This window comes from Spodoptera frugiperda, chromosome 14 (assembly GCF_023101765.2).
Source record: "Spodoptera frugiperda isolate SF20-4 chromosome 14, AGI-APGP_CSIRO_Sfru_2.0, whole genome shotgun sequence".
Lineage (NCBI taxonomy): Eukaryota > Metazoa > Arthropoda > Insecta > Lepidoptera > Noctuidae > Spodoptera > Spodoptera frugiperda.
The window spans coordinates 9,960,054-9,981,023 of NC_064225.1; the positions used below are offsets into that span (position 1 = coordinate 9,960,054).

Consider the following 20,970-nt stretch of genomic DNA (forward strand, 5'->3'; position numbering starts at 1 on the left):
ACCTACTACGATGAATGTTGTAGTAACCAATTACGTATGACACGTGTCAAAGTCAGACGTTTGGTATATTCTTGTAATTATCGGGTCTCCAGTCAAACAGCGTGTTGGTTCTCACAGTGTGACATCAATATTCAATAATATGTTGGAAAATAATCAATAGAAGGGCATTTACACGAGTTAGTTTACTTAACTGAAGTATTTGGTTAAAATGGCTTCACAATGAATAACTTTACACGGTTATTTTATTAAATGTAAAGAAATTAAACGTTATTTTTGTCAATTAACTAAAAAATCACGGTTTACTCACTTAAATTAATAGAGCAAAGCTCTACTAGTTTCGAGCCACAGAGGGAGTCTTCATCATGAGCAGCGTGCGCAGAGGCAGCGACGTCGTGCAGCCTACTGATTCTAGCTTACTGTTCTTTTTGTCAATATTTCTCAATATTTCATAAAACTTCGGGACAGGTTGTGTCTAATTATGGTGAATTTCATATTTTATGTTTTACGTAAACTTTTTTCGACGCGAGAACTAGATCCGAGATGCCATGTTCGGTAGTAGTATCACTCGTAACCTATCATTTACTGAGGCAGATCAGATGCGCTACTCTTAACTAAATAATCAAATGTCGACTTAAGAGCTTTGCTTGTTACTCATACTTAACCTATGTGACTTTAATCCAGTTGATCCCCAAAATTACCTCCTCTTTTGACTCCCAACTTGTGTTAAAGTAGTAACAAGTTAGCCCGCGAGTTATAATTTCTGTCGGAATTGAAACCTAAACTAACTAGACATCTACTTAGTTCCTAAACTAGAAGGTTATTATAACTTTATCGGGAACACTAATTTCAAAACTGTGGCTTTCATTGTGTTAGTTTCAACTCGATTAACAGAGAGCTGTGAACTTAATGTTGCTTGTTAATTGTATAAAGGTATTTAATTTAAAGTAAAATCTTTAAAAAAGTAACAAATCCTGAGGCTTTTACGGTCCTTTGATCTCAGCACTAAGCACTATATCTACTTAAGTACATCAAAATTGAGTTAACATCTGACAACTTCCACCTTTAACATTAATTTTGAAACGTAACGCGTCATTAAAAAATAAACCATGTCAAAACTAAGTTTCATTAAAAAAAAAAACTCTTCGCCATCTTAGCCAAGTAACAACGTAACGTAAAATAAAAGCCAAAAAAGATAAATATTTTTTTATACTGAAGAGTGACAAAAAGACAATTTGACAACTGGTGACAGAAGTGCAGGCTCGCGAGTGTCATGTGTCATTAGTGATGTGCAGTGTTGAATGACGAGTGACGCGCAAAAGTTGCCACGTTGTTGCTGACGACGTGCGGCGAGTGCGCGCGGCGCGCCGGCCGCGCGCGTTGCACGCTCGCGCGCGAACTTGAACCATGCGCTGAGCGGGTCATGGAGACCATTTCTGAAGATGCGGAGGCAGATTTGGAACTTGGTAATGTTGGGATGAATATGATTGTTTCTTTATGATAATATTTGATTTGCTACTGTTTATTTAAGTTTATACTTCTTAGGATTTTCGTTAGCAGACATAAGATTTAAGTATCCTAAAAATGCATTAATTTAAATTTTCTTTGAAAATACAGACAGACAGACAGACAGACAGAGATTTCAAAGTGCAAACTTTATTATAACAAATGAAAATCATATAACAGCACACAATAGGAATATTATATGACTTTTTAATCATTCTTCATTCTTTTTGGTCCTTTGGAGCCAAAAATGGTCCTTTTAGTTGATTATAATTTTACATCTCCATATGGATATCAGATTTTTTATTGATCTTTATCAAGTTTTTTTTTTAATATTGTTGGTTAAAGTTCGACGTTTACTAGGTATTTATTTTGTTAGTATTATATAATGTCTAGTAACAAATGACGTGTCAATCACTCGCCAGCTACTAGGAGCACATAACTCGCTGAAGTAAGATGAATGTACTGTTTATTATTGTTTTAGAAGAAATATTTAGGGCTCACAATATATCATGTTTTGTAGGCATTCTTAGTTTATTGTTAGTAAGTATTGATAGATGGATTTAGGCTATGAAAAGCTTGTTTTAATTCAAGAGAGATACTTTACTTTCGTAAATTAATTATTATGTTATCGGCTTACTCACGTAACTATTTGACGAGGAACTCGACTAGTTTCAAGCCATGCTAGAGGCTCATATTCATTCAAAAATAACCAAGAAAAACTCCTTTACATGATTAATTCAATAATTTAAAGGAACTAATAACATTCTAATTCAACAAATTACAACATCGTATCATCTCTACAACACAAACAAAAGGATAATTTGTCTAAAGTTTGCGTGTCCAAATTATAAGTCCCAATTAGCCGTCCGGTCAATACGGCTACAGTTTGTAGTATAAAGGGCCGCGCTATTTATAGCCTCTACAGGACAATTCGGTGTTGAGTAAATAATGGGAAATGGGCGCGGGCACAGTTTGCATAGATTAAATTAATTGGGTTTTTAGCTTTCCGATCTATTAGAGGCATTTTGTTTGTTGAATAAATAGGTTGTACATGTTTTTTTTGAAACGCGCTGGTAAACGAGCAGACGTATCACCTGATGGTAAGCAATCGCCGCCGTCCATGGACACTTGAATCACCAGAGGCGTTACAAGTGCGTTGCCGGCCTTTTGGGGGTTAGGAATTTAAGGGGTAGTGGGGAATCGGGGATTGGGAAGATTGGGAAGGGGGGAATTGGGCCTCCGGTAACCTCACAACGAAACGCAACGCAAGCGTTGTTTCACGTCGGTTTTCTGTGAGGCCGTGGTATCGTATTCGTGCCGAAGCATGGCTCTCCCACACAAAAAATATTTAGTTTCACCTGTCCCTATGTTTGTCTGTCTGCTTGTAATAGAATCGTGCATAGCTAGTCTTGGATTCTATTCTCTAAAGAACATTTAATTAGCCATCGGAGTGTTATACAAAATATTTACTTTTTCGGAAAATAGTTTTCTATAAATAAAAACAAATCGATAAGAATTAATTATTATGTTATCGGCTTACTCACGTAACTGTTTGACCAGGAACTCGACTAGTTTCAAGCCATGCTAGGGGCTAATATTCATTGCCCTATAATGGTCCATAATCCTATGAGGCCCAGAGTATAAAGGCTTACGATAATCATCACGTGTACCACTTTTGCCATAATCCAAAGTCCAAATCCATCTGAGGAAACTGCTACCCGCCTTCTGTCTATATATATTTTTAATATTGTAAAAAATCTTAAAAAAAATAAGCAACATACGAGGCTTGCGCCCGCTGGTTCTCACTCTCAACATTTTTCTCACAGTCACGTTGTTAGGGGTCGAAAAGTTCCAACAAGTTCACGTCACGTGTACCGAAAAAGGGTTGAGTGGCGAAATAAGGGGTTGTATCGGGAAAGCCGATTTTTCCCGAAGGAAACTTGTATTTTTCTTGCACAGACATTGGCATATTAAGTTATCCTAGACTGTGTAATAGATTTGAAACCGTATGGTTTTGGAATAGAGTTTAGAATCGTGACAAGAAATGCTGGTTTGTATGTTTACTTTTCTTGACTAGGTTTTTGGTCAAGAGTTTAGTAATGATTTTAAGCAATTATTTTTATGTTTGTGATGATAATATTCTTAGTGAGATTCACCAATTAGTATGCTCATATTGATAACCCATTCTACTCTTACTATGTACTCAAAGACTCAGAGACTATTTCTTAGTACCGTAACGATTTTGTTCTGCCAACAATTGCCAAGGACTGGGTTAAATAAGCTTTAAATGACTCTGAGTACAGCGGTCTATCACTAAAAACTATAATGTTTGAAACAATAGGGATGATGAAAACACGTTCTTGTTTTTATTTTGTCATAATATTATTTTAAGTTAAGTTATAACAATACTTAGATAAAACGAATGAAAATTTAGGAGAGGGAGCAAACACGTCATTTGTACGTATAAAATGGACCTAGAAACGACGTCATGCGATTTTTCAAATCGATATATCTTCGAAAATATTTGAACCGTAAAAAAATACGTGTCTAATGTTTTACAAGACGGACATTAGAATAAAAATGAGTCATCTACCCTATTCAGAATACGAATAGGAAGTACCTTTAAGGAAAAACAGCTGTGATTGTAAGTACTATGGTCGGCATTTTTATTAGAATTTGATCAGCACGTAGATTTTTCCTGTTGATAATGAATTGTAAGATTTTCTCTCAGTGTCAGCTTTTTCCCAATTTTTCGCTTGTTCAGTCACGATTCACTCAATTTTTAGATAAAAATGTAAGGAAAAGCTTGTAAACTCCATCGAGATAATATAATCATTATCGATCTATTTCGTGAAGGGAAAATCCAGAATCTTTACAAAGCACAGACTTAGTTCATCCGAAACGCGATCATTCCCAGATGCTAACAAGCAATATTAAACCTAATCGTGAACACGTAGCTTTTAATTTGCTATGGCACACATAAAATGGTCCTTTTCACAACTGCAAATTCTACAGTTTTCAAAAGCCATTATAGATACGTAGAAATCTGATAACTGAATGTCGCATCATCCCTAAAAGGATACAAAAATCAAATGACAGTCCATACAAAATACTGACTGACATTCAACAAAATCTATTTAACAACTGAACATCAGCCTAAAGTCCAGGACATTAAGAGGTTCATCTGTCAATGTTACCCATCAAGCTACACAAACCAGTATAAACTGACCTTTGAATGTATAGACAGATCGTGCAAAGCGAGGTCAGGATAAACTGGTTATGTGTAGCTCTATGTGTAGTAATACCAGTGTAAACTGATCCTTGAGTGAGTGCAAAGATCATGCAAAGCGAGCCCATGTTAAACTGGTTATGTATAACTTCATGTGTAGTGTACAATATGTTTTAATCCGAGCCGGCGTGTGATCCGACTGTTTACCGATTTAATTCGCGCGGGCCAGGTGTTCCCGATTGTGGTTCTATTTATATACACCAGATAACTCGCGAAATTTCTATCGAAACATCTTTTACAGCATAACTTGTTCACTGCATTCTTATTGAGTTTCGATTCCTTGGTAAAAATGTTGGTTCTTGCAATTTATTGTTTACTGGTAGATATTTAAAGAGAGTGTACAAGTTAGTGATAAGTTTTTTTTATGGTATAAGCCGGTAAACGAGCAGACGGATCATGATGGTAAGCCATCATCGCCGCTCAAGGACACTTGAAACACCAAAAGCGTTACGAGTGCGTTGCCGGCCTTTTAGGGGCTAAGAATTTAGGAGCTATTGGGGAATCGGGATTGGGAAGATTGGGAAAGGGAGTAATTGGGACTCTGGTAACCTCACTCACACAACAAAACACAACGCAAGCGTTGTTTCATGTCGGTTTTCTGTGAGGCCGCGGTATCACTCTGGTCAAGCCGGTTCATTCGTGCCGAAGCATGGCTCTTCAACATTTAAAAAGAGTAGAATTATGTATATAGAGGCGATTGCTTACCATCAGGTGATCCGTCTGCTCTTTTACCAGCTTATATTATAAAAAAAACTCTACAATACCACAGTAAAACGCTCACAAACTCCTATACTTTATCACTGTAGCCAGAAGTAATGTCCAGAGCCAACAATTTGAATGTAAGAATATTTGGCCGCCATAACTCTCTGACAAGCCTAGACACGGCCTATTACTGCGATAATTAATCTTATTCTTTCTGCCTACCCTCTACAGAAATGTTTTATTGTTGTACATGTTTTCTAGTTTATTGTGTGTAATTAATTTTGGAAGTTTGTGTCTTCTAGAAGATGGTCAAAGATTGGGTAATTGTCGTTGAGTTTTTTAGGGCAATTTTGACTAGATTGACTGGGTTATAATCATTGATCGTTAATCTGTAGTTGAGTGTTTAAATGTCGAACATGTATTGTGTGATTAAATTTCAGCGGTGGATCTTTATTTAGTTATTACTAAGACTGGAATCATTAAATAGTACTAACTAGAGGCGCAATAAAAATGGTAAATCATATATTTTTTGTTTCAATAAAACATTTGCTGTACCGTACTCAAATTAAAAAGAATAATATAAGTATGTATTGTACTTAATTTATATTCAAACATATTTATAGTATTGTAACTGTCTCCTAAAATATAAAATACCATAGCTTATATTAAAATTTAATTTACCAAATCTATACATTTTTTTATTTATGCGCCATAAAGGACTAATATCTCGCAGTCTTTATTAGTTTACGCGCCCAAAAGTAGTGCGTTATCCCCACAAAATATCTAAAATAGTTTTATTAACCTTCCATATAAAAAGAAACAAAGATTTTTCTAAGTTTTTCTAAGACAATTTCCATTTTAAGATCCCATAGAAAATAGTAAATGTGAAAAGTTTGCCAAGTTTCCAAGTTTATGGGTAAAAGGGTCGATGTGTGTGTATGGAAAAAGTTGTGGGATCCCATGTATTATGTTTGACCTTTTTATGATTGAATGTCGAAACTATAATGCAACTATTCTTTAATATAAATGATGCATTTGAAATTGACTTAGATACGAAATACATATTTATGTATATCTTGTTTGTTTTTAAATTAAAACAAAAAGACTATTTTACATGGTATGGCATTATATTATGGCAATAAGCTCAGGACTTATAACACAAATGGCGAAAAGTGGGCGTACATTCTATAGAGTGACAATACGTGCCGTAATGTGCGGTGCGCCTTTGAGTGTGATTGCCTCAATGTCTTCGATATACAAAGTGTCAATTCATGATTCTTTTCATTTAAGAAACAGATTAAACGAAGTCTGACATATAAGCATCAGGATTTTCTTAATCTTTGCAGAAATAAACCTCGTCTAATCAAATCCAAATACAGAATCGAAAAAAAATAGAACTTAGAAAAAGAAAATTACGCACAATTCACCTAAAAAAACCTAAGCCCATCACCAAATCTGAATAAAAGCAACATTTTCTTTAAAACAATTAAAAAACAACGAGTCTTGTAACAAAAAGAAAAAAAAAACAAATAAATTGACGTCCAAATAAATCAACTGCTACTTCGAACCAATTATAAACTCTCCGAGTGCTTCCATTGGATTTACGTAAAACAAAAACAAAGAAATTACCTTGTTCCATCTATTGTTTTTGTTTGATTGTTTTTGAGACGGGCTATTGTTTGTCAGTGAGGAAGTGATGCGTCAGTTGCCTGACTTATTGGGGATATTGTGGGGGATGATCTAAGTAGGGCGCGTTTGTTTTTTATGTTATCCTAGAACCACGGTGTTGTTTTCCACTAAATACATTATTATTATGTAGGCATTTACTTGGTCAACGCTTTTAATAAATGTTTACTCATGAATCATGTTTTTTGGTGTTTTTTTTTATGGGATACGGTAAACGAGCAGACGGATAACCTGATAGTAAGCAATCGCCGACGCCCATAGACACTGGAAACACCAGAGGCGTTACAAGTGCGTTGCCTGCCTGCGTTTTTGATAACAATGTTCACCTAAAAAAGAATCAAAACACTGAAATACAACAATATCAGTCTGAGAGTCAAGAAACAATATGATCACGGGAGCGCAGGCAAAGCTGAGGACAGAAGCTACTTATCTATACTCTGAAATAAAGCTAAATTTTAAATTATAATGTCTACACCGTACGAGACTGCCCAAAAACTTAATATTATAATTAATCTTCAAACATAATTATCTACAACACAGATGTACCAGGCGCACATAAGCAACAGAAGCTTAATATAAAAGTTCCTCACATTCCCTTCTTACGTCACATTGTTTAATACAAGGCCATTGACTTGCCTCGCCAGAATTATGGCAAGATGACGGTTTAGTTGCCAATAGGACCAGTAGGCGCAGTTCGGATGAAAGGACCAAAAGCGCTTTATTGCCATCGAAGTGATTTGCGTCGAACTCCCTACGAGTTTGATTTCTTTTGTATTTGTTTTGATTATTGTATGTTGTGTAGCTAGTAAATAGTTCTCGAAATGAGAAGCCAGAAATGTATGTAATGTAGTAGGACTGCTTTTCGTAAATCTTTGGTCCTTTTAAAATTGGAAATATATTTATCTCCTGTAAGACATCGGTAATTGTTCTAAATAAATACATATTAATGTACACAATACGATAAAATAGAGGTACATAAGGCGAACACAATTAATTCGACACGTCCTAAGTATAAGTAAGTAACTGAAAAAGTTAAATTTTACAGGAGAGCGAATTTAAGATTGCAAAAATTATAAATTGTTATATCTTTGTCATTTTAAGGATTTATGGTTTGAAATTTGGTAACTGAGTTTAAAATTAAGTACAGTTTATGTTTACAAGGAAATTTTGTTTGTAAAGGTTTATGGTTTTGTTTTATAACACATAGATAATTTTACTCCGGTCTTAGAATGTATCAAAATACTCTAACTGCCAGATACTTACTTTTGACTGGATATTACAATGAAAGTATTTTATGTAACGGTTAGTTACCTATTTTATCACCGTGATTACAACACTAATGTTATTAATGTAACTAAATCTTATTAACTATTTTTTAATAAATCTTGTTATTTTGAAGTAAAAGGCTTAAGATACTTGATTTATTTTTATTAGGAATCAAATTAAAAACAAGATAGCAAGTAGAAAAATGAACAAAGGTCATTTTGGTACAAATTCGAAAGTGCGGCCAAAATGAAAACATATAATAATCTGTTAGTACTTGACTCCTTGAGCATTTTTTATTATGGCACCAAAACTGGGAAACCAATAACTTCGGTTTTATCCAGGGTTAAAATATATCATTTTGCGGTCATTTTCGGAAAGATTATTGTAACAATAACGGGTTATAGTATATAGTTATATTATATAGTTATGGAAAGAAAGTAAATTATAAAGGTAAATTATAAAGGATGGAACGGCTGACATTTGTCGGGAATGTCATCGCCATCCGACATATAAATTCGGATTGTTCTCACTTAGCTAACGGAGAGTACTTGCATAGATACAATCTTGTAGCTAGGATTATTCATCAACAACTTGCTTTAAAATACTAACTTATTGAAACTGAAGTGCCGAATTATAAGTATCTGCCTGAGCCAGTTCTTGAAAATGGAGATGTCACACTGTATTGAGATCGAACTATCATCACAGACAGGACAATTGTTGCTAACAAACCTGACATTGTGGTGATAGATCGACCAAGCCGTCGCATAATGATAATTGATATAACAATCCCACAAGTCGAGAATCTCCCGAAAGCTGAAAAAGATAAAGCCAGTAAATATCTTGATTTAGTTTATAAGGTTGTCGACATGGGGGATATAGATTTGGCAATAATTGTGCCGATAGTCGTATCTGCCAATTGCCTCATAGCTAAAAGCCTCGACCAACATCTGAGTAGGCTAAAGTTAGACGGTTGGATGAAGAGCCTGATGCAGAAGGCTTTTAGACACAAAGCATATTGTCCGAAAATTCCTCTCTCTTGAGCCCTGACCGCCGGTAGCTTGGATTTACTGGTGGGCTACTGCTTTTTATATTTTTAAATGTTTCTTTTTTCTTATTTAAAATTTTCTAATTAAATATTTCTAAATCTAATCAACAAGTAAGGTAAATAAATAAATGAAAATTAAGGGTTATTGGTTGAATAGGAAGGTCCAGGTAGCTGCCGTTTAACGTTTAACGCGGTAACGATTACCGGATAAACGGCCCGCTTCGTTGTTTTTTTTTAATGTGGCGCAAATCATCCTATGGTTTCTCCCGCCTTGAGCGAGGTGAGAGAAAGTATCAGACTCTTACTGACAAAAAATTAGCCCATTCCTACTCTTGCTCTTCGATCTGGAACCTCAGTACCCCGCTAGTCAGTCCGCAGCTCCGGGTCAGGCTTGACTGGACCTCATCTGTGGTAGTCTTTGAGGTACGCGCGGAACACGAGGCGCCGTTTGTTTCGAACAAACGTGATCTTCGGCCATTGTAAGCACGGGCCTGCGGACGGCGACCAAGGTCGCTGCCCTTCCGGAACCAGACCCGAACGAACGGCGCCTCACGTTCCGCGCGTGCCTCAAACAGCCATCAGACTACCACAGAGAAAGTCCCGACCAGGAGCTGCAGTCTGCTAGCGGTGGTTTTTAGTCAGTAAGAGTCTGACACTCCCTCGCCCGGGGCGGGAGAAGCCAGGGGAATATTTTCCACCCTTAAAAAAGGTGTAAAACTGTTCACATGATCACAAACACTTGCAATTTGTAGCATTAGTAGTGTACTGAACTATCTGAAAACAATAAAAATCAGATTAAACATCATTGTTTACGATAAATAATTATTAGCATAACTATGTAAGTGTATAGATAAATATTTATATTCTAATTGAATTCCAATGTATAACGATGTATAAGTTAGTTAATTACCTTAATTTTACGCGATATCCATGGAATAAGTAGTTAAGTGCCTAGATACATTTTACAATTAAAATTGAATCCAGTATATAAATGTGTAACTACGTAGATACACACTTATGCACCGGGAATGGCTAAAATTCCATAATAATTATCATTAGGACTTACCTTGTCTAGGTGTGACGAATAAATCTCATTTGGTGGTGACATGGTGAGATTCTGTCGCCTTTTAATTGCATTTTGCTTTAACGATACTAAGAATTTATAGCGTTCACTATATTAATAAAATATAACGCACCGCTCGCGCGTGCCGCTCGCTGTTACCGCGAAGAACTGAGCGAGCGGCAGATGCCCGCACCCCGCGTCTCGATCCCCCCGCGTACTACTATTTAACTGGAACTTCCATATTTGTACGTTGTATTTATTTCCTAGCTAATTCAGATAAATACTTATGCGTCTGAAAAAAACCATGTTCGGCTGTTACAATTTTATTGATATTTTTTTATTGCATAGATACAGGTACGTTGAAGCTAAAAATGCAATAAAAACCATTTCGTGTATCTGGCAGATACATACTTATACTTAGCGGGTGTCGTTATGTTGAATGGAGACTTTTAAATTGTATCTTTTTGGACGGTTGGCGCGCTGGCTGGGCAACTAGCTGCCGTGCAACGTGTAGCAGGTTCGATTCCCGCACGGAGCAACTCTTTGTATCGTGTCTGAGTGTTTTTAACCCCCGACGCAAAAAGAGGGGTGTTATAAGTTTGACGTGTCTGTCTGTCTGTCTGTCTGTGGCATCATAACTCCCGAACGGATGCAGTGATTTCAATTTAGTTTTTTTCGTATGAAAGGGGACTTATGTGCGAGTGTTCTTAGACATGTTTGATGAAAATCGGTTGAGCCATTTTAAAGTTATGGGCGGTGAAAGTGGGGAGATTAGCCGAAGGTCTGCAAATATACTGGGATGGGGTCTCAAATTAAACCGCACTGAAAGAATATATTGAAAGATATTATTTTTTCGTATTAACAAAAATAAAAAAATAAATAAAAAAATAAAAATTTAATTAAAAATTTAATAACAAAAATATAAAATTTTTAATTTAACGTTTTATTATAAACAAAAAATCTGGCACCAATGTAATCTTTAGCCTACTTATAGAAACAAAAACTAGTAATTAATAAGTAAAAAAAAAAAAAATTAAAGCGAACAAGCTTGACCTTAGATGTAATCTTTACCTTAACAAAAATCTAAATTATAGTAAGTATGTGTAATATGTAATATACTAAGCCTAACTTAACCTACCTATAAAAAGTATAAAATAAAAAATTAAATTAAAAATTTAAAAATCCCCCGACAAAAAACTTAATTTCCCTTTAAAAAGTAAAAAATAATAAAAGAAACTTAATCTTAAAGTACCTAAGAATGTACTAATAATTCTAAAAAAAAATACGTCTCGTTGGGGGACCGCATGAATACGGACTGTACACCGCCGCCCGCGCTTTACTTTAATGTTAACACCAAGCATGTTATACTTATGAACAAATCGTAGATAAGTAAGAAATAATTAGGAGCGGTCCCCCAACGCGACGTATTTTTTTTTTAGAATTATTAGTACATTCTTAGGTACTTTAAGATTAAGTTTCTTTTATTATTTTTTACTTTTTAAAGGGAAACTAAGTTTTCGTGTCGGGGTTTTTTAAATTTTTAATTTAATTTTTTGTGCATGTGAACTTGATGTTTGTAAACGCCCCTACGACACAGGAGAAAGGCCTAGTGTGGGGTAAAGATTTTATAAAAAAAAAAACTGAATAGTGTACATTTTAAAATATTAGAAAGATATTTCGATACAAAACTAACAATAAATACAGAACAAAGGCAGCAACATTCTTAACAATATACTGCTCAACTTCTTGATGAGGTTAAATAAATACATGGCGTGTTGCCCACGAGTGACTGAAGGACGTACAAACAACACTACATATTATTTCTAGGCGAATATTGCATCTCAGATATATGAAGATCAATGCTATGAATGACTCTTGCGACTTTGTTTTGTTGTTCAAACATTTTTGTACCTATTGTTCATCGTAAAGTAAGTATTTGGAAAAAATGCCAAATTGTTGCATGCGGTCTAGTAGGGCTATCCGGAGCTGTGGACAGCCTAGCGGGTTTTTAGTCAGTAAGTCTTATATGCCCTCTCGCCTCGCCCAAGGCGAAATAATTCATTGGATGATTATGCACAAAAAGCGAGCAAATAGTCAATCGCCCACAATCTACGACATAAACAAATATGAAAGATGCGAATACATTCTAACCCCTTAAAATGGCATACTGCTTTTAATAGACGTGCATTGCACAGTGTTGCATTGACACCGATCGCTTACCATCAGAGGGCTTAGTACAAGTTAGTTTGACGTTTAACGAGATCGAAACGATAGGGCTTTCACCGTTCTGATTGGTTAGTTCATTCACACCGGCCAATCAGAACGCCGAAAGCGGTTACGTTACATTTTCGTTCAACGTAAAGCAAACTCGTACTAAGGGTACCGATATTTCGATCCGAAAATTATCTTTATCAGTTTACTGTAAACTTATTACAAACCACTCAAATAAATAATCAACGTACGACATTTCAATTATTGGTACCAGGACAGCAGCATAAGTGTAGAGCATCGATATCTTACCCTGGTGTAGAAGCATTGAGACATTTACTACATACACGACAATTCAGTTTAAAGTACCAGGGTGTCATCACAAGTACAGAAGTTCCTATATAACACACACACACATCCATACACTATCAATTACCACAAACGACGTCCCATTCACGTTGAATATGTTATAACAGGGGATTCCCATTCACAATTGTAATTGGACAGTTATAATTAACAGTTTGCCCCGATGACAGCCACTTGGCACCGGCTACCGACCACCGATAGCGATACTCCATTCATTTCATTTTGGTCCCGTCTGCAATTAATTTTATGTTTTATTTATTTGGTAATAAGTTTTAGTTTTGTTTGGGTAATGTCTAGACGAAGGATTTTGGATCTAATGGTTTGTTTGCAAAGTTTGCTGGATTTGTCGTTGTTTTGTTTTGTTTTCTTGTTTTGACAAGAATGGTAAAAACTGTAAAACTGTGTGATAATGCGCATTTTTTGGTTCGTTATAAAATTATGAATTTTCGTATACTAATTTTCTATGTTTTGTATAAAAAGTCGGAGAAAACTCATTTAATGACGTAAAAGATAATGTTTTTCTAATATATACCATTTCCATGTCACAATGTTAGTTACCTCATCCGAAACGGCTTCACCGATTTTCACCAAATTTTATATGCATATTCAGTAGATCTGAGAAACGGGTACTATCTGTTTTCCATACCCTCAAGAGAAGGGCTGTTTACAGTATTTTTTTTACAAAATAATTTATAAGGCGAAACAACATTTGCCGGGTGTCAGTTAGTTTTTATATAGAATTCTCTACATTATACAGTAATTGATATGTGTTCAAGAATTACATCCAAACAGACAACTTACAGAAAATACATTAATAATGTTTCAACAATAAATAGATAATAATTTTCACAACACTCTGTATGCAGTTGCATATAAAAGGTCGAATCACTGAAGCGTTGCTACAGGCTGTGTTGAACAAAAGAGGTCTTTATGTAGCTTGTTTTTAATTACATTTTCATATGACAACGCTTTGTTGTGCTTGCAATTGTGAATCGTAAGTAGGTGACATATTATTCTGCTTGTGTTTCATTTGGTCTCGTTCTCATTATTATGCATTTTTTCTTTGAACCAATTAATGGCATCTTCATCTATTTCTTGCCAGTTTCAACAAAAAATAATCTATTATGATTAGAATCATATTGTAACTAAAAACTATCTGAAATCGAATTTCTTGATCTAGATTTTTGACAGAAATCCAATAGAATTAATATAAAAAAATCATCTTACGTTTGTATACTACGTACCTATACTAAGTTTAGTATTTTAGTATTATTCACGTAAATATACTAAGAATAGCTCTACTAGTTTCGAGTCACAGAAAGGTTACTACTGCTACTCTCTTGGAATTATGATATATTTCTAAAATAAATATTTTATCTAGAATAAGAGTAGCTTAAGTTACACCTTACTTCATTAGCTACCTGCCAATAAAATCACAACAAAATCGGTCCCGCTATTTCAGAGATTAGTCACAACAAACAGACAGCCAAATATTGTAAAACAAATGTTTTGGTGTTTGTATCTTATCTATATTCATTTTCATATGCAGTAAACGTGGTTACTTCAATATTACAAACAGACACTTCAATTTGATATTAATTAGTCTACATTAATTAAAACATTAAAAACATATTCATAACCATTTATTCCGTCCTCCTCTCGACGTATCCATTAAGATCATCTCTGGGTCCTCTTAGAATTGATCTCTAGAGCGTTATCAACCAGATTAGGGAACAATTCACTCCCCTGCCAAGATGGCCGCGTCATTATAGTCTGTGGACCTCTGATGCGGTCGGTAAAGCCGTGTCGTATAACGGTCGGTAAAGCAGTGTGATTGATGTTAGGTACGAGAAAATTACAAAGCTGTCAAAATTGATGACATTTCATAAAAAAATGAACTTTTTTTTAATTTTATTTGTGGTCAAGTCAATGAGAATCTTGTTTTTAGTATGGTTATAGATATTTTTACTTAAGGATCGAATTAAGGACCAATTATAGACTCCGTCCCACACTTGAGTGTTTTTGAAAAACCGATAAGTCTGCAGTATTAATTTTTTTTTATACTCTGGAATCAAACTGTAGACCTCTAGCGTGCCTGTTACATTTGTGGTCACTAGACCAACGAGTGTTGTAAATAAATTGCTAGTAAACTCGAAATAATCTCTAAACTAAGTAAGTAAAATATACACACAACATTACATCAACAGCCTATTAGTGGCTAAAGGCTTTTGGTCAGCAGTGGTTGCTGACTAAAGCCTTTTCTCATACAGAGAAGGTTTGAGTATTAATCACCAAGCTTGCTCCTACAAAACTTATAATTAGAAATTATTAAGCCGAGGTTTCCGAATGATTTTGACCTAAGCAAATACATATAATTCAGAAAAAGGCACATTGGTGCTTTGTCATTGATAGGTTTCGAACACCCACCCATTTCTCATGCATGAGAAGCGGGCATCTTAAACCCTACGGGTTACCACGACATTACCAGTAAAATACAACGGCACAATAACTTAGCAATTAATAAGAGTCAGCACGCCGCACGTGCCGCACTCATTTGTAACAATTTCATAAATAACGCTCTTGAAACGTAAGCTCCGGTTCGCGATCATTATTGCCATAATAATTTGTTTGTTTCTGTTTTATTTTGCACAACACTTCAGACAAAACCTCTTGGAATTTTTAAGTACTCTTCGGGAAACGAAAATGGAAAATGTCGATATTTTTCTCTTTGTGTTGTTGTGGTACACAGTTGTCTGGATTCTTTGCTATGTTTAAGATTATTTAATTACTTATTTATTTATACACTTTATTGTACACCATAAAACAAAAAGAACAATTATGAAAAACAATATATATAGTCCAGTCATTTGGTAGTTTTACCTGGAAAGTTTTCCGGGAGTTTTGAAAATTGGTGAATTTATAGATTTGGGTATGCTCTTTTCGAATTTCAACTTTGCCATCTCGTACAACCGCCGCTCGCGCCGCCATATTGAAAAAATGGCGGCTAAAAATGGTTTTTTATTAATATCTCCGTTCCGACGCATTTTACGAAAAAATATTTATCTACAAAATTAAACTAGAAAAAATTTCCTACAATTTATGTATTGATAACTTTTTCATAAAATCAATAGTTTTTGGCGTACGAGCGCCGCAAAGTATTATTCATCTGCACCACCACGTGTACAAACAATGTGTGTTGTGCAGCAACGACTGTCGCAACCGAGGGCTGGGCTCGCTGTCATTGCACAGGGTAAGTCCCCTGTTTGAGGAGTGGCTAGAGAGGCGCCATGACGTCCTCACCTACCGCCTGACGCAGGTGCTTACCGGACACAGGAGTTTCGGTAGGATCCTGTTTTTGATTGGGCGGGAGGAAACGTCCGGGTGTCATCACTGCGAAGACCGCCCGGAGGACACAGTGGAACATATAACATAACACATATAACATCAGAAACAGGAACCTACCGAAACTCCCCTGTTTGTACAACACACATTGTTTGTAAACGGTTTTTTATTAATATCTCCGTTCCGACGCATTTTAAGAAAAAATATTTATCTACAAAATTAAACTAGAAAAAATTTCCTACAATTTATGTATTGATAACTTTTTCATAAAATCAATAGCTTTTGGCGTACGAGCGCCGCAAAGTATTATTCATCTGCACCACCACGTGTACAAACAATGTGTTTTTTTTAAATGTATCAATTCTTAAAAACTAATTATGATATCTCGTTCAAACCAATTTTCTTTGAAAGTTTCCATTAAAATCTACAGCATATATTTTTTTTAGTTTTCTTACTCACTTATTTTAAAAGTTAGAGGGCAGGACACATTCTATAGACCTCATTTTTCCACTTTGGAAGTGTCTATCTTTCAAACAATTGATTTTGACGAAAAATGGTTTTAGGAACCATGACGTATTTTTAATGGCCTATCCATAGACAACCATCACGGATAGGTTAGACGAAAAAAAAATTTTTTGAAGAGGTGCAGTGACCGCGTGCTCTCCGCCCTCTATCTCGGAAACGGTGCACCGTATAAAAAAAAGTTTAGACAAAAGTTGTAGAGAATTTTGTATTCTACAATATTGGTATTAAATGCAAATACCAAAAACCCATAGGAAATGAGATATTTCCAAAAAAGCGCAATAAAACGTTTTTTGGGACCTTTGGACCTTAAAATTTAATAGTTGCTTACACCCTATCATATGTAGGTTTTGAGACAAGTTTCAGGCAGTCAATATACAAGTATATACAAAATTACAGCTGGGTATCTCAAATTCCGAGGTGAAATCCTAATTTGACTGGACTAATAATACTTTGGCGCGCGTACGCCAAAAACTATTGATCTTATGAAAAAGTTATCAATACATAAATTGTAGGAAATTTTTTCTAGTTTAATTTTGTAGATAAATATTTTTTCGTAAAATGCGTCGGAACGGAGATATTAATAAAATACCGTTTTTAGGCGCCATTTTTTCAATATGGCGGCGCGAGCGGCGGGTGTACGAGGTGGCAAAGTTGAAATTCGAAAAGAGCATATCCAAATCTATAAATTCACCAATTTTCAAAACTCCCGGAAAACATTCCAGGTAACCCCCTTTTTATCTACCAAATGACTGGACTAATATAACAATGGGCGGAAAAGACAGACAAAAAATTGTTCCTTTGGATAATATGCATTTTATCCCCGAAGAGGTAGAGGAGAGCCATGCTTCAGCATGAATGAGCTGGCTTGACCGGAATGATACCATGGTCTCACAGAAAACTGACCTACCTGAAACAATCGAAGCGTTGTGTTTCGTTGTGTGAGTGAGGTTACCGGAGGCCCAATTACCCCCGTTCCCAATCTTCCCAATCCCTGCTTCCCCAACAACCCTTAAATTCCTTCCCGAATAGGTCGGCAACTCACTTGTAACGCCTCCGGTAATGTGCACCTCTGCCTACCGCTTCGAGAACAAAAGGCGTGACAATACTATATTCTATGCCACTTAAGACAGTCAGCATAACTTTGACCAACAAGAACCCAAAATTAACCCTTCCACATACCTAATCACAAACATTATAAGTTGAAAGCTGTTAACCCGTTACATGATTGCGGCGAGATCGATCGGTCTGTCACCGGCAGAGAGCTACAAGTACTGTACAATGATGGATGGAACACCGGCTGCTGACCAACAGCCACTCAGTAGTCGATGGCACAAATATAGATGAATTGGATCGGTGCTGAGTTTCTTTCCAAACGATTTAATTGGTCTAAGTTTATATACTGAGCCGTTTGATCGAGTGGTCATGTCAGGGGAAAATAGTAAGAGTTGTAAGTTTATAAATTGTATCGTCATGCCTTTTATCCCTGAAGGGGTAGGCAGAGGTACACTTTAGGACAGGTAATGCCATTGTACAATGTATACCCACTTTTTACCATATTTTGTGTTATTTATAAGTTATAACATTGGGCGACAACGCACTTGTAATAAATACCTCTGCTGTTTCGGGTGTCTATTGGCAATTGCTTACAATCAGGTGATTATCGGCTTATCTGCTCGTTTATCGGCTTATTCCATAGGAAAAAAGAAAAAGTTTATAATTTATATCTTCAAAGCCTGAGTGAATAGGTTGCTCATGGGCAGACGTGCTCCATCGTAGGCCGCATCATCACTTACCATCAGGCGAGATAGCGGCCAAACGTCAACCCATCAAACGTAAAAAAAGTATACATTGTTGTTCGATATGCAGAATTGTAATTATATATCTGTATGTACAGTTTCTACCTGAAAGTGACCCATAGCAACAAACCTAAATATTGCTCAGCAGTGTTGTCGGGAGCCCACCGCTGAACCCACGGTAGACAGGCACTCGGCAACATTTGATAAAACCATTAAAACTTTATAATGAGGGTAGCGAGTCGCGCCAGATGATACTGTGTCTACAGGGGTGCTACTTACATGCTACTGGTTGTAGAGTGGCGTGGAACTCTTTATAACTTTATACTTTGGTGTTTTTTTTAAAAGGTGTTGAAGATTCGGTAACCCTAAGTTAAGGGAGATATTTTTTTAAGAAGGTTTGGAGCGGAGTCTTATCTAGCGTGCTTTTGTTTATTATAACTTTTTTAATATTTGAAAAATTATAACTATGAAGTATTTTACTCGGTTTCCTACTACCTAGTCAAATTTAATACTTTTTTGAAACTTTGAAACGATATTTTCTATGAAATTGGTATAGTGTCATCAGATTTTTACGCCAAGATCAGGCAAGAGCAAAATTAAGTAGATCATCAAATCTATGACCGAAAGTGTGATTATTTTTGAATATTTTATTGTATTGTAAAGTAGAAATAATTTATATTTGAGTGAGGAAACTACCCAATTCATGACCTCTATTAATGGAGCATATTTTTTATTCTATAAAAAAGAGCCATTTTTAAGGTCCAATTTAAACAAATGCTTTGATTTTAATTATAAATAGATATTAGTCCTATTATAAAGTCTTTTTGTCAAAGACTTTTGAGGATATATATCCTCAAAAGTAAGACACATTACAAAAAACAAATCTTTTTAAAAAACAAAACCATGTATACGTTTACCAACACACAGGCGTCCAAAACACCAAAACACCACATCAATTTTCCCGCTGGCAACCCTAACGTCTAGCGTGAATGTTCAAGTGTTCTTTCATCTTTTGTTGTCGCGTTTATTAAATTAAACAGAATTAGTGTTGCCAGTTGTAGTAACAAGGACTGGACTTTGTTTGTTTGTTTGTTTGCGGGGGCACCTCCGAAACTTATTTCATAATATTTCAAAGGAGACCAAAGTACATAGTTTTGGTTGCTTTAATAAATAGGATTGTTCAGACACATTACGATATTGTTCTACAACTTATTTTTGTTTCGTTTTATACATTTCTGCTTGTGTTGTGTTGATAGAGTGGTCAAAAAGGATTGTCTGGTCGTGCAAAGTATTATTCGGTCAGGTGAAAGGCTCAGTACCTACTTAACTGCAAAGTGAGCTTAACTGCGAAGACTTAAAAAAACAACTAATAGGCGCGCAAATTGAATTGCTAATAGCAGGGTGACAGTCGTATAATGTGATTGTGCACTGTGACACAAAAAAAGGCCCACCATTGGATTATAAGTAAAAAGGTGTAGATAGGTTATAAGCGCTCAGAAAGAGAATGGGACGTTAGATGGAAAATAGAGAAGGGCATGATTTGTAACTTCCCGCGATCCCAATAAAGTGTCACGCATTATATCAAAGAGAAATCCAGTTATGACATCTCCTCTTTGTATTTGCTTCATGATTCCAACTATCCTATCAATTTCATTGGTAATCTGAAAAGCAATTTTTCATTCGAAATGTAAAATATAAGAAAGATAATAGTGTGTGTGTCTGGACGACTGCCAGTCGATGTGGTCTGGCAGTCAATCGCGAGTCTGGCAACAATACAGGGTGTCTGTCTTGGAGATAAATTGTAGGCAAGATGAGTAATTGTTTTAGTTTTGTCTATGTATTGTATTGTATTGGAGTCATGGTCGTATTGTATTTTATTGTTAATGTCTGAAATTACTATAATATAAAAAAGTTATAAGTATTCAAATTGGGTACTTTACTATTGGTGGTCAGCTCATAATGAATTTGCAGGTTCATTTTTGCTATTATTTTCATTCGGTATTTAGCTCGTATGACTTTGACATGTAGAAATGTATTTTCAAACGAGAATATCCCAACGATTTTAAAATAGAAAATTAAATCTTTTAATAACTACGATTGGTCGTCTAACTACAGTAAATTTTGCATCGCAATAATGTCTACTAAGTTTAATTTTAAACCAAATTCTATATAAAACATA

General features: G+C 35.5%; 1 protein-coding gene across 5 annotated transcripts in view; it reads left to right on the top strand.

The window, feature by feature from the left end:
* The window catches only part of LOC118279390 (uncharacterized), a 201,908-nt gene that overhangs the window by 128,745 nt on the left and 52,193 nt on the right, over positions 1 to 20,970 (top strand). The window lies entirely within an intron of this gene.